The 14,609-nt window shown below is 40.9% G+C and overlaps 1 long non-coding RNA gene and 1 other non-coding gene across 3 annotated transcripts; both read right to left on the bottom strand.

Moving 5' to 3' along the window:
* Positions 1-4,310: 4,310 nt before the first annotated feature.
* Positions 4,311-14,038, bottom strand: LOC131384173 (uncharacterized). 2 transcript variants are annotated; one of them, XR_009214743.1, is made up of 3 exons: positions 13,895-14,038; positions 5,993-6,085; positions 4,311-4,870 (listed from the first exon to the last, which is right to left on the bottom strand). It is a non-coding gene; the product is annotated as an uncharacterized LOC131384173 (long non-coding RNA). The 2 variants fall into 2 exon arrangements; XR_009214744.1 differs by lacking the exon at positions 13,895-14,038 and adding an exon at positions 10,907-10,940.
* Positions 13,290-13,414, bottom strand: LOC116814010 (small Cajal body-specific RNA 11). The gene has a single exon (XR_004371116.1). It is a non-coding gene; the product is annotated as a small Cajal body-specific RNA 11 (non-coding RNA).
* Positions 14,039-14,609: the final 571 nt, after the last annotated feature.

The following is a 14,609-nucleotide window of genomic DNA, read 5'->3' on the forward strand; positions in this document are numbered from 1 at the left end:
TTATAGAATAAACTTTGTGTTAGATGATTTTGCCCAACTGCAGACTAAAGTGTGTTCTGAACATGTTTAAGCTAGGCTAGGCCAAGCTCTAATGTTCTGTAGGTTAGGTGCATTAAATGCATTTTCTATTTATCATATTTTCAGCTTAAAATGGGCTTATCAGGATGTAACCCCATGATAAGTTAAGAAGCATTCATAATGAAATTATAGGACAGAAAGTTCTAAATGTGATCAAAGAGGACTGATGAGCTCTAGCAAGAATAGACAGTTTAGAAATGGAGGGGGGCATTTCTCCACACTGTTGGGTGAGGAAGAACCAGGAATGGCTCACAAAGAGGCAGGTGGGCAGGGTCTTGAAGAGTGAAGAGAATGTGAACTCGTAGACAAGGAGAAGGGCTTCCCTGGAAACGGGGAGTTAGGAAGAGAAGTCATATGCCAGGGGTGGGAATGAGTGAAGGGAGTAAAGGCAGATGAAGCTGAAAGGCAAGTTAATGTGACGGCGTGCGAGGCCTTGACTTCCAGGCGGAATACACCGCCTTAATCAGCAGATTGTAAATCCCAGTCCCATAAAGGCAGGGCCAAGGTCTGACTTGCTCACACTAAATCTCCCAAACCTTGCACGGTGCTCAATAAATCTACACTGAATGAATGAATGAATCTGGAATAATTGAATCTCACTTTGACACCTAGTTAATTTAGTGATACCCATGACAATTTTTTTCACAACTCTGGCTCAATTCATCTAAACCTGAACAGTTGGGTAAAAATAGGTAAAGGATGCAAGGTGGAAGGAAAGCAGCAGATTCTGTTCTTCCAGAAACCTCAAGAGAAAAAGGTTATTTAAGAGAAATAATAATTTTGACACTTGATGATGTTACATTTGCATTCTTCTTTTTGCTTTTAGTGACATAATTATAAATTTTTTCCAATAAATGCCGTGCATGTGTACGTGTGCGTGCACTAGAACATAAGCATATTTTGTGTGAGAAATATACATATTTCTAACACAAATATGTATATCCTTTAAAACATTATCAACCAATAAGAAATGTATGTGCATATTTGTATATGTAAATATATTTACATTAGTATATGTAATTACATTTACATTTGTAGATGTATTTGTATATACAAATACATTTCTGTCTATTGGTTGATAATGTTTTAAAAGGTGTTTATATTAAAAATAAATACTTTATGTTATATAACAGTACTGAAGCAGTAACAAAAATTTCACTAGACCTCATGTCAAGACTCATCTGAGGCCGGGCACAGTGGCTCATGCCTGTAATTCCAGCACTTTGGGAGGTTGAGGCGGGTGGATCACCTGTTGTCAGGAGTTTGAGACCAGCCTGGCCAACATGGTGAAACCCCGTCTCTACTAAAAATACAAAAATTAGCCAGGCATGGTGGCAGGTGCCTGTAATCTCAGCGAGCTGAGATCGTGCCATTGCACACCAGCTCGGGCAACAACAGCAAAACTCCATCTCAAAAAAAAAAAAAAAAAAAAGACTCATCTGAATGCCACACAGTAATCTGCAGCTAAAGACATGAAAATGCTAAAATATCTATAAACATGATCACACTTGTCTTTACTGTAATGTATGCTTTTTCATAGTAAGAATCTTTACTGGAAATTTTACATGCACAGGAAAAGAACAAAGTGTAACCAAATGCCGATTTGGCAGCAAGTATTTAGTGCTACCCTTTCAGATGAAATATTGTAGATCTATAAAACCAATAAAACCAACTTTATCTACAAGCATGGCCTCCAATACAGAAATCATTGATAGCAGGTATATATCAGATGCCATTTAATAGTATTACTGTATCATTGTTTTGGTTTATTTATTTATTTATTTATTTATTTATTTATTTATTTTGAGGTGGAGTCTTTTTCTGTTGTCCAGGCTGGAGGGCAGTGGCGTGATCTTGGCTCACTGCAACCTCGCCTCCTGGGTTCAAGCAATTCTCCTGCCTCAGCCTCCCCAGTAGCTGGGATTACAGGCGTGCACCACCACGCCTGGCTAATTTTTGCATTTTTAATAGAGACAGGGTTTGCCACATTGACCAGGCTGGTCTCAAACTTCTGATCTCAGGTGATCCGCCCACCTCAGCCTCTCAAATTGCTGGGATTACAGGCGTGAGCCACTGCGCCCAGCCTGTGTGGGTTTATTTTATGTATCAACTTGGAGGGTGTTTCTGCATGAAATCAACATTTAAATTGACAAATTTAGGGTAAAGCAGATCGTCTTCCATAATGTGTGTGGGCCTCATCCAGTCAGTTGAAGGTCTGAATAGAACAAACAAACAAACAAAAAATGGCCTCCACGAGCAAGAGAGAATTCTCCAGCACACTGTTTTCAGACTTCATCTGCACGCTCAGCTCTCCTGGGTCTCAAATCTGCCAGCCTTTGGACTGGAACTGGACTGTTGGCTTTCCTGGATTTCAAGCCTGCCAGCCCATACTGCAGATTTTGGACTTGGCAGCCTCCACAATCACATAAGCCTATATGCAATTAGCATATATACATATATATTATCCCATTGATTCTGTCTCTCTGGAAAGCCCTGACTAATACAATCTTTTTATTTTTATTTATTTATTTGAACATGTTTAAGGTAGGCTAGGCTAAGCTCTAATGTTCAGTAGGCTAGGTGCATTAAATGCATTTTCTATTTATGATATTTTCAACTTAAAATGGGTTTAGCAGGATGTAACCTCATGATAAGTCGGGGAGCATTGTTAATGAAATTATAAGGCAGAAAGTTCTAAATGTGATCAAAGAGGACTGATGAGCTCTAGGAAGAATAGAGAGTTTAGAGATGGGGGTAGTTTCTCCACACTGTGGGATGGAGAAGAACCAGGAATGGCTCTTCTCCATCCCACAGTATCATTGAGTAGCAATGTTGATGTGATTTTAATGGTAGCCCTTGGCAGAACTGCGTTCTCTGATCTTAACTCTGTTGTTATGCTCCAGCTTGGGGAGGTTACAAAAATCAGGTGTAGGACACACAGTATATTCAGACTGTAAGGATGCTGGTGAGATAATGATATAGAAACATCTGTTGTATTCACTGCTTTTTTTCTTCCATTTTGCTTCCTTTACCTATTTTCACCCTATCATACTGTACGTATGTGTGTCAGCCAGCCAGGTTATTTTAGGAATTAGATGGAATAGGAAAAAAACCCCAAATGAATGTATTAATGACTTTTCCTTATACATTTAGCTCAGAAATCTTAGCAGAAAATTTTCAGCAAAACTAGCAAAATTGAACCACCATTATGATATTGACTAGCCTCATACATACCACTCTTATAATTATATTCAGGCTTTTTGTATTGTAACTGCTTGTTAAATATACATTACAGACCTAGAGAAGTTTTTTTTTTTCTGTTTTCAAGTCAACTTTTGTTCTATTATTTAGTAATCTTTCAACTCGGGGAGAGAATATGAATTTTTTGAATTAAAAAGGGTGTTATAAGTGACTACTTTTGTCCTCTGATTCAAAATAGTGACATATATATAACATACATATTTTACATTATATAAATATATTTGCCTATTTCATATTACACTTTCACATTATATTTATATGTTTTTATTTTGTATTTTACATATGTATTTATATGTATATTTTTATATATCCTTATACATATAAAGTAATAAGTTTTGTTTTTTTGTCATTGAAAGAACATCCTCATTTAACTGCAAATGTAGTTAAAATCTCACAGAGACATCTTAAGAGGATTCAACATGAAGTCTCAAGTTATGTAATTGTGGTTTTCTTTGTTTTGCATTGTCCCCCATATGTCACCTGTGATAAAGCTGAATTGCATGTGATTTCTACTTCAATAGTTTTGTTGAAAAATACCAAAAGTTTTTAGAAAATGTGTATAAAATGTGTATTTTATAGTGTTTCTCACAATGTAAGAGACAGCCTAACTACTACTCTATTTCCAACTCAAAATACCTCTCATTCTCAAATATTGCTGGTTTAGTTTTCAATTATAAGACAGTCCTGGGGTAATTTATAGAAATACAACCAGAATAATAGATTTTAGAACTGGAAGGGATCATAGGGGTTTAGTCTAGCTTCTTAATTTTACACATATAAAAATCATGCCCAGAGATGTTAGGTATCATAATTAAAATCATACAAATTCTTAAACCACAAATTCTTAGAAACAAAAAACACTAAAAAAGTTTTTAGGGGCTGAAAAAAATGTTTTCAAAAGAAACACACGAGTCAATTTTACAGGTAAGAGTCATTTATGATGTTACATCAAAGATGGGTTTATTCCCTGCTAAAATATTTGTTTGCTGTCATCTAACTATAGCCATAACATTTCACCATGGTCAACTATAAAAAGCACTTGAGGTATTGTGATTTGTCAAGCCATGTGGGATATAAGAAGCAATTCATAAGAATGCCTATTGCTAATTTTAATCATGTCAGAAGAAGGAAAGTTTAACAACATTGTCCAGGGAGTGTGGCTTCCTCTGGCATTGGTTTCTCTCTCTGAAAGTAGACATAATCCTGACTGGCATAAGAGAATGTTAATGAGGCTTCAGTCTTGCTAGTAAATTTTTTTGACATTTGCTCTCAGAGTAGCATGCATAAAAAGAGTATTATTAATATTTAGCTTTCCATAGTGCCATCATTATGCATTGCATCATGAAATCAATCTAGAAGGAGACAAGGTCCCCCTCCAGTCTGCATGGAGCATGAGTTTGTCGATATTTTTAGATCAGGTACCCGCAGTAAGCAGAAGTGAAGCTCTGGTTTTCTCATTGTAAGGGGGTTTTAGTTGGTTGTCGGACATGCTGCTTCTTTGGCTCTGCTAAGCACAGTCTTCACGGATTTTCTAATGAGGAGCCAGGTGGCATGAAGAACATTCATTATTAAGAATAATGAGAAAATGGTATAATACAGAAAAATAAACTACAACATCCCTATTTTGACCAATGTATTTAACCTTTGCACTAATCAGCTGTTTCCTCCCTTAATCAGAATGTTATTGATTAGAGTTCATGCACTTTCAACAGGGGCAAAAACTGGTTCTTGAGGGTCACAAAATCTTAACCATAAAACAGTAAAAAATTCCTGGCCATAAATTCTCATAATAAAAACCAAACACCAAAAAGTTCTCAAAGGCTGAAGCAGATATTTTAACCAGAAGCACAGGAGCTAAACTTATATTTTAAAACTGTTTATAAGCCCAGAAGTAAACCCACCCATATATGGTCAAATGATATTCAACAAGGGTATCAGGATCATTCAGTGGGGAAAGACTGTTTTTTTTACAGATGGAGTTGGGAAAACTGGATATCTACATGTAAAGGAATGAAGCTGGACTCTTACCTTACACCATAAACCAAAGTTAACTCAAAATGGATCAAAGATCTAAGCATTAAGAGCTGAAAGTACCAAAGTTAACTCAAAATGGATCAAAGATCTAAGCATTAAGAGCTGAAAGTACAAAACTCTTAAAAACTTCGTGACATTAGATTTGGCAATAATCTCTTGGATATAAGAATAAAATCACAGGCAACAAAATACATTATAGATACACTGGTCCAGATCAAAATTAAAATCTTCTGTGCATCAAACGACACAATCACCAGAGTGAAAAGGCAGCCCACAGAATAGGAGAAATTATTTGCAAATCATATATCTGATAAAGGATTAATAAAGAATCCTACCATCCAACAATAACAAAAACAACCCAATTAAAAAATGAGCAACAGACTTGAATAGACCTTTTTCAAAGAATATATACAAATGACCAGCAAGCACATAAAAAGATACTCAACATTACAAACCATTAGGGAAATGAAAATCAAAACCACAATGCAATAACATCCCACACCGATTAGGATGGCTACTATCAAAAACAGAAAATACGCATTATTGAGCACATGGAGAAACTGGAACCTTTGTGCACTTCTGGTAAGAATGTAAAAATGGTGCAAACCCTGGCACATACCTGTAGTCCCAGCTACTGGAAGGCTAAAGTGTGGGGATCACTTCAGTCTAGTAGTTTGAGTCCAGTCCAGGAAACAGAGTGAGACCCCCATCTCTAAAATAAATAAATAAATAAACAAATAAGGTGCAGTCACTACAGAAAACAGTATGGCAGTTTCTTAAAAAATTAAAAATATAATTATCAAATGATTCATCAATTCCACACCTGGGTATATACCCCAAAACATTGAAAGCAGGGTCTTGAAGATATATTTGTACACTCATGTGCATAGCAGCATGATTTACAATAGTCAAAAGGTGGAAGCAACCCAAGTGTCCATGGGCCAATGAATGGATAAATAAAATATGGTACATACATGCAATGTAATACTGTTCAGTCTTTAAAAGGAAGAAAATTCTCACACATGCTACAACATAGATGAACCTTGAAGACACTATGCTAGGTGAAATAAGCCAGTCCCAAAAAGACAACTACTATATAATTCCACTTATATGAGGTAACTCATCAAATTCATGGAAATAGAAAGTAGAATGATGGTTGGCAGGGATTGAAGGAAGGGGGAATGGGGAACTATTGTTTAATGGGTATACATTTTCAGTTTTGGGCCGGGTACAGGGTCTCACGCCTGTAATCCCAGCATTTGAGGAGGCCAAGACAGTAGCATTGCTTGAGTCCAGGAGTTTGAGACCAGCCTGGGCAACATAGGGAGACCCTGTCTCTATAAAAAATAAACAAAAATTAGCTGGGCATGGTGGCATGCTCCTGTAGTCCCAGATATTTGGGAGGCTAAAGTGGGAGGATCACTTGATCCTGGGAGGTCGAGGCTGCGGTGAGCCGAGATCATCCACTGCACTCCAACTCAGGCGACAGAGCAAGACTGTGTCTCAAAAAAAAGTTCGGTTTTGTAAGATGAAAATAATTCTAGAGATGGATGGTGGGATGGTTGTACAACAATGTGGCTGTACTTAAGTGCCACTAAACTGTACACTTAAAAATGGCTTAGACTGTAAACTTTACATGACATGTATTTTTGCCGCAATTTTTTTAAAAAGCTCTTTATAATCTTACATAAAAGATTAGCTTATTGCCTGCTACTATATGTTTGCGCTCCAGTAACTGTAGCCATTAATACCTCACCAAGGTGTCTAAAGCACAGATATTCTATTAGTCCATTTATCATGCTGCTGATAAAGACATACCTGAGACTGGGCAATTTCCAAAAGAAAGAGGTTTAATGGGCTCACAGTTCTACCTGGCTGGAGAGACCTCACAATCATGGTGGAAGGTGAAAGGCACATTTCACATGGCGGCAGACAAGAGAAGAGAACTTGTGCAGGGAAACTCGCCTTTATAAAACCATCAGATCTCATGAGACTTATTCACTATCACAAGAATAGCACGGGAAAGACCCGCCCCCATGATTTAATTACCTCCCACAGGGTCCCTCCCACAACATGTGGGAATTGTGGGAGCTACAATTCAAGATGAGATTTGGGTGGGATGCAGCCAAATCATATCAGATATTTATACAGTACATAAACAGATATACAGTACATCTATGATACTCAAATTTCATGGCAGCAGGAGGAGCAATTAGGGAAAAACTGTCTAAAGAAGTCACTGGGGAGGGAAGGTAAGGGAAGAAGGGAGATATACTTCCTTTCCTTGATGAGTCTGCAGTCCATACTCCAACTGCGTACACAAATGTCTAAAGGTGAGACTTGAAAGTCACATACTGAATAATCTACAGCAGGGTTTTAAAAAAGACATTTTTGGCCTGGCGCGGTGGCTCACGCCTGTAATCCCAGCACTTTGGGAGGCCAAGGTGGGTGGATCACGAGGTCAGGAGATCGAGACCATCCTGGCTAACACGGTGAAATCCTGTCTCTACTAAAAATACAAAAAATTAGCCGGGCATGGTGGCGGGCGCCTGTAGTCCCAGCTACTCAGGAGACTGAGGCAAGAGAATGGTGTGAACCTGGGAGGCGGAGCTTGCAGTGAGCCAAGATAATGCCACTGCACTCCAGCCTGGGTGACAAAGTGAGATTCTGTCTCAAAAAAAAAAAAAGACATTTTTGATATCTGGGGCTGAATAATTCTGTGTTGTGGAAGGGGACTGTCCTGTGTATTCTAGAATACTCAGTGGCATTTCTGGTCTCTACCTGCCAGAGGCCAGTAGCAGCCCCCACCCAATTAGGACAATTCAGACTTTTTTTTTTTTTTTTGAGACAACGTCTTGCTCTGTCGCTCAGGCTGGAGTGCAATGGTGTGATCTTGGCTCACTGCAACCTCTTCCTCCTGGGTTCAAGCGATTCTCCAGCCTCAGCCTCCCAAGTAGCTGGGACTACAGGCACCTACCACCACATCCAGCTAATTTTTGTATTTTTAGTAGAGACAGGGTTTCACCATATTGGCCAGGCTGGTCTCGAACTCCTGACCTTGTGATCCACCCTCCTTGGCCTCCCAAAGTGCTGGTATTACACGTGTGAGCCACCGTGCCCAGCGCTCTCCAGATATTTCAGAATGTTCCCTTGGGGGCCACTGCTCTCCAATTAGTTAAAGTTAACTATAACTTGGCCAATGAATGAGTTTCAAGTAGAGGCTCATATAGGTTGGTTAGCAGGCTTATGAATCTAGCTCAGATGTCTCAGCCCTGGCAGGTGTTGGCAGGTGTTCGTCTTGGCTGTGACACCTGTATGGTTCCCTCAAATTGTTTAAATGATGACTTAAATGTGACAGAGGAATGCCATGCGTTTTTGACCCTGTTTGTGCAGCTTTGGAAAGGTATTGTTATTCTACTGTTAGCCAAAACATCTTATAATGACAATACAGTTTGAATTCTTAGGGAGGGGTGGAGGAGGGAAACATATAGTCAAGTTAAATTGGAAGAAAAATGAATTCAAAGGCAGGCCCTGAGTTCTTACTTAGCTATGGCTAATGTGTTTCTATTTCAGAGATCGTATTTAAATTACAAAATGGTTGTTATCAATCAACATTATTGTTGGAGGCAAGACTTGTACTTACCACTGTTTGGATGGCGGAGATGTGTACAACTCTGTTCACACTCTCAGGGGCTTAAAATATGTTTGGGACTTAAGATATACACATACAGGCCGGGCTCAGTGGCTCACGCCTGTAATCCCACACTTTGGGAGGTCGATGTGGGTGGATCGCTTGAGCTCAGGAGTTCGAGACCAGCCTGGGCAACATGGCGAAACCTTGTCTCTACAAAAATACAAAAATTAGGTGGGCATGGTGGTGCATGTTTGTAATCCTAGCTACTTGGGAGGCTGAGGTGGTAGAATGACTTGTGCCTGGAAGGTTGAGCCAAGATTGCACCACTGCACTCTAGCCTGGGTGACAGAGTGAGATCCTGTCCAAAAATAAAAAAAGAAGAAAAATTTAAAAAGATACACACACACAGCAATCAGACCCCGAGGCGACACAGTATACGGACAATTGCTGATGGAGGTTATCCTTGGATTCATAAAATGAGGAAAGAATGAGTGTGGGCTCCACTCCTGTACTGGGTTGAACACTGTCCTCCCAAAATCCGTGTCCTCCTGGATCTCAGAATGTGAACTTATTTGGAAACAGTGTCTTTGAGATGTAATTAGTTAAGATGAGAATGATCTGTGGTCGCAGTGGCTCACGCCTATAATCCCAGCACTGTGGGAGGCCGAGGCAGGCGGATCTCCTGAGCCCAGGAGTTTGAGACCAGCCTGGGGCAACATGACAAAACCCTGTCTCTACTGAAAAAAAAAAAAAAAAAAAAAAAAGATGAGGTCATACTGGACTAGGGTGGGCCTTAAATCTAATGACTGGTATTCTTATAAAGAAAGCCATGAGAAGACAGAGAAACACAGAGAGAAGATGGCCAGATGAAGACAGGGACAGATTGGAATAATTTGTCTACAAGCTGAAGAATGCCAAGGCAACCACCAGAATCTAAGAGAGAGGCATGAAACAGATTCTCCCTCAGACTCTGCAGAAGGAACCAACCCTGAGACACCGATGAGGCTGTAAGAGAACACATTTCTGTTGTTTTAAACCAGAGGTCCTCAACCTTTTGGGCACCAGGGACCAGTTTCACGGAAGACAATTTTTCCACTGACTGCTGGGGAGGGGTGAGGTGGCAGGGATGGAGGGATGGTTTTGGGATGATTCAAGCACATTACATTTATTGTGTACTTTATTTCTATTATTATTACATTATAATATATAATGAAATAATTATACAACTCACCATAATGTGTTAGGCTGGTGCAAAAGTAATTGTGGTTTTTGCCATTAAAAAGATAGCAAAAACCACAATTACTTTTGCACCAACATAAAACAATCAGTGGGAGCCCTGAGCTTGTTTTCCTACAACTAGATGGTCCCATCTAGGGGTGATGGGAGACAGTGACAGATCATCAGGCATTAGATTCTCATAAGGAGCTCACAACCTAGATCCCTTGCATGCACAGTTCACAATAGGGTTCTCGCTCCTGTGAGAATCTAATGCTGCCACCGATCTGACAGGAGGCGGAGCTCAGGTGGTAATGCCAGTGATGGGGAGCAGCTTTATAAATACAGATTAAGCTTCCCTGACTCGCCGGCTGCCCACATCCTGCTGTGTCGCCTAGTTCCTAACAGGGTATTGGTTTGTGGCCTGGGGGTTGAGAATCCCTGTTTTAAACCACTGAATTTGTTTTGTGGCACTTGGTTACAACAGCCTTAGGAAACTAATTCAACTATGGGAAGATTTCATCAAAAAGCTGGCTTCTGAGGAAAGGCAAAATTTGGATGCAGGAGAGAAGGGGTGAGGAGTGAATCTTAGAAAGTGGGGTGAAGAAAAATGGAGAGCACGGCATTTCTAGAATGCAGACAGGGATGGTGAGAAGCACAGATCCAGGGTAAGAGATGATTCACCTGGGTGATGAGTGAGCACTGACTGGGTGGGTAGGACAGGTCATCTCATCTACAGACGCCCCTGTAAGGCAACATACTACAGCTTCGAATCTGGGGAAACAAATCCAGGCTTAGGGTTCTACTATCTCAGTGCAATCTGCTCATTTCTGGATCTGATTTATTTTCTATTCCTTCTCATACTGCTTGCTATTTCCAGCTGAAAAATATTTTCACTTTATGTCTTTGCTGTCAATGTATGTTTTATTCATGCTCTCAGGGTGGTGTATTAGTGAATGCATTCTGCCTTCAAGGAAGGCTTAAACTTCCCTTTGTATTCTCTGGAACAACCTACATGGGCCTTTGAGCTTGTTACACTAAAAGTTTTGAAAGGAGTGACATCTATTTGGGAAATTCTGAACTTTTCACCTAATTTATTAACATGTCTGGTTCTAAAAAATGTGATATAAGAAATACAATGGAAAAACCTAGAAACAGTACTCTGGATTTTTTTTGTAGAATGGAGTGAAGTTATCTCTAGAGGCACATATTTCAATTGGTTAGAAATTTTAGCATCTTGGGCCGGGTGTGGTGGCTCATGCCTGTAATTCCAGCACTTTGGGAGGCTGAGGCAGGCGGATCACTTGAGCCCAGAAGTTTGAGACCAGCCTGGGCAACATGGCAAAAACTCATCTCTACTAAAAATACAAAAATTACCCGGGCATGGTGGCATGTGCCTGTGGTTGCAGCTACTCTGTAGGCAGGAGGACTGCTTGAGCCTAGGAGGTCAAGGATGCAGTGAGCTGTGATTGCACTACTGCACTCCTGCACTCTAGCCCGGGTGACAGAATGACAGAGTGAGACTCTGTCTCAAAAAAGAAAAAGAAGAAATTTTAACATCTTCAAGTCAGTTTTCTTTTTTTTCTTTTTGAGATGGAGTCTCGCTCTCTCGCCCAGGCTGGAGTGCACTGGCGTGATCTTGGCTCACTGCAAGCTCCGCCTCCTGGGTTCACACCATTCTCCTGCCTCACCCTCCTGAGTAGCTGGGACTAGAGGCGCCCGCCACCATGCCCAGCTAATGTTTTGTATTTTTAGTAGAGACGAGGTTTCACCGTGTTAGCCAGGATGATCTCCATCTCCTGACCTCATGATCTGCCTACCTCGGCCTCCCAAAGTGCTGGGATTACAGGAGTGAGCCACCGTGCCCAGCCTTTTTTTTTTTTCTTTCTGAAGAGTAATACTGAAAAGGAAAAAGGTGCGGGGAGCGAGCCATCACGGAGCATGCTGGGAGCACAGGAATGCGATTCTGGTTTCACACTAGGACTAGCACGCTTTGCAAGTCCTGTCTCCTCCACTGGATCCTAAGTTCTTGGAGGACAGGGGTGGCATCTTTGCCCCTAGTTCCTAAGAGCATCTTGATGACCTGAAGCAGAATGAACAGCGATTCATCATGGACTTTGACATCAGACAAGTCTTTGAATCCTGCTTCTCATTCTGGCCAGCTATGTCTCTCAACAATCTGAGCTTCAGTTTCTTCATCTGCAAAATTAGCAGCTGTTGTTGCTGTCAAGATGATGAAAAGACAACATAGTATAAAGTGCCGGCTCAGACTTGGGGCTCAGTAAAGGTCACCCCCTTTCCCTTTCTCACATAACTACATTTCACCACTGCCAAGATCTGCCTATACATTTTGAGGCTGCGGGGTTTTTCTCACAGAAACTACGCAGCCAAAAGTGCCTATGACGCGATAAGATGTATCTTTAGTCCCCAGAGTTGCTATGTCTGGACTTCAGGCGTGAAGAGTGTAAGCTTCAGATCTTTTAGTTGCTGGCGTGCTTGCTTGGATGCCATTCCTTGCTCAGGTAAATGACGTGGCAGAGGGATGGCGGGTGGGGAGAGTGAGGTGATGTAACAGAGAAGAGACGCTGGATCTCATGGAACATGATTTGCAGTCACAAGAAAAGGGTCTCTTTTTTTTTTTTTTGTTAAAGGTAAGCGATGTGTTGTCTGAACAAAAGGTGAGTTCATTTGATTCAGCTGCACTGGATTCTCTTCCTCTGCCCGTGCCTATGATCTTTTAATAGCTGTTCTTGCCTGACAGTTCAGGGACAGGATTTAGAATGGTGGCTTTATGCATCCAATGTTTTCTAATAATTCTGGTAATGAATAAAAAAAAAATGTAAAAAAAATCATTCCCAGCCCCTACCCTGAGTATGTTGGTGGAGGAATGACCAAAGTTAGGCTCATGTAGTAGCATGGTTGTGTGTAACAGTTCCTGGTCTAGCTCTCAGGCTTGTGTGTGTGCATGTCTGTGTGCATGCATGCTCTGGGGGTGGGGAGGTTGCTTACTAGAGAGCTAAATGGTCTAGGTTCAAAACCTGGTTCTATTATTTTTTTTCCATCTTAAATTGTCCTTCTCTTGCCTTGCAGAGCTAGTCCTATTCTCATGACGGCCTTCCTAAGCTGAGAGGGAAATGGCTGTGTGTCCTGCCAAACTACCCTATTAGCTTGGTTGTATTACTAACGAGGCAAGTTTTTTTTTGTTTGTTTGTTTGTTTTGAGACAAAGCCTCGCTCTGTTCCCAGGCTGGAGTGCAATGGCATGATCTCAGCTCACTGCAACCTCCACCTCCCAGGTTCCAGCACTTCTCCTATCTCAGCCTCCCGAGTAGCTGGGATTACAGGTGTGCGCCACCACTCCTGGCTAATTTTTTTGTATTTTTAGTAGAGACGGGGTTTCACCATGTTGGCCAGGCTAGTCTCCAACTCGTGACCTCAAGTGATCCACCCACCTCGGCCCCCCAAAGTGCCGGGATTACGGGCATGAGCCACTGTGCCCGGCCAAGGCAGGTCCTTGAACCCTTCCTAGCTTCAGTATCCTCAGCTGCAAATGAGGATAGTGCTTATCACACAGGTTATGAGGATGAGTGAGACAGTGCATGTAAAATACCCAGAACAGAGCCCAGCAGAGAATAAGTGTTGTTATCATTCAGGGAATTTGAAGTCCACTTACATTCTCATTGGCAATGTACTGTAAACTCTTGGATCTCAGCTGTAAGATCTGCAATCTTTTTGGAAGCGCTACAGGCATTCCAGCTGCTATGCAGGGCAGGAGTGCTGTGGTTCCTATTATAATAATTTGAACAATATACTGTCATTTACATGCACAAGGTGCGGTCTACAACATAGATGTGTTGTAATACATCCACATTGAGAGGTCCATGGTGAAGACTTTTTTCCAATTAAAAATATCTATTTAGCATTTATTGTGTGCCAGACACTCTTCTGGGTAGTGGGATGTTGTGGTGAATGATGATCGTGTCTTCCATCACGGTACTGCCGCAGCAAGGTACATAACTGGCCAGAACCGGTACCAGGTGTACTGGGGTAGGTGTACTGGGGTAGAGTGGAGTTTCATTAATGTTGTCGACTTGGACAAAGAGTATATTTTTATACTTCCATCTCCATACAGAAACAGCCCGCAATACATTTCACCTTTTCAAAGGGGCAAAAGAGTGATATTTAACATATCACATGGATAATAAGTGCTCATTAAATTGTATTCTTGATGGCTCTCATCTTTTATGGATTACATAAATTATACATAATTATTTACCCTGAGAAACAGCACAGGTTGAAAAATAGACATATGTTCAAGAAATACACAGATAAAAACCACATGATGGCTGATTAAGGGTGGGGGGACCTCAGAAACACTGAGGAGACAC

This window comes from Hylobates moloch, unplaced genomic scaffold (genome assembly GCF_009828535.3).
Source record: "Hylobates moloch isolate HMO894 unplaced genomic scaffold, HMol_V3 SCAFFOLD_9, whole genome shotgun sequence".
Lineage (NCBI taxonomy): Eukaryota > Metazoa > Chordata > Mammalia > Primates > Hylobatidae > Hylobates > Hylobates moloch.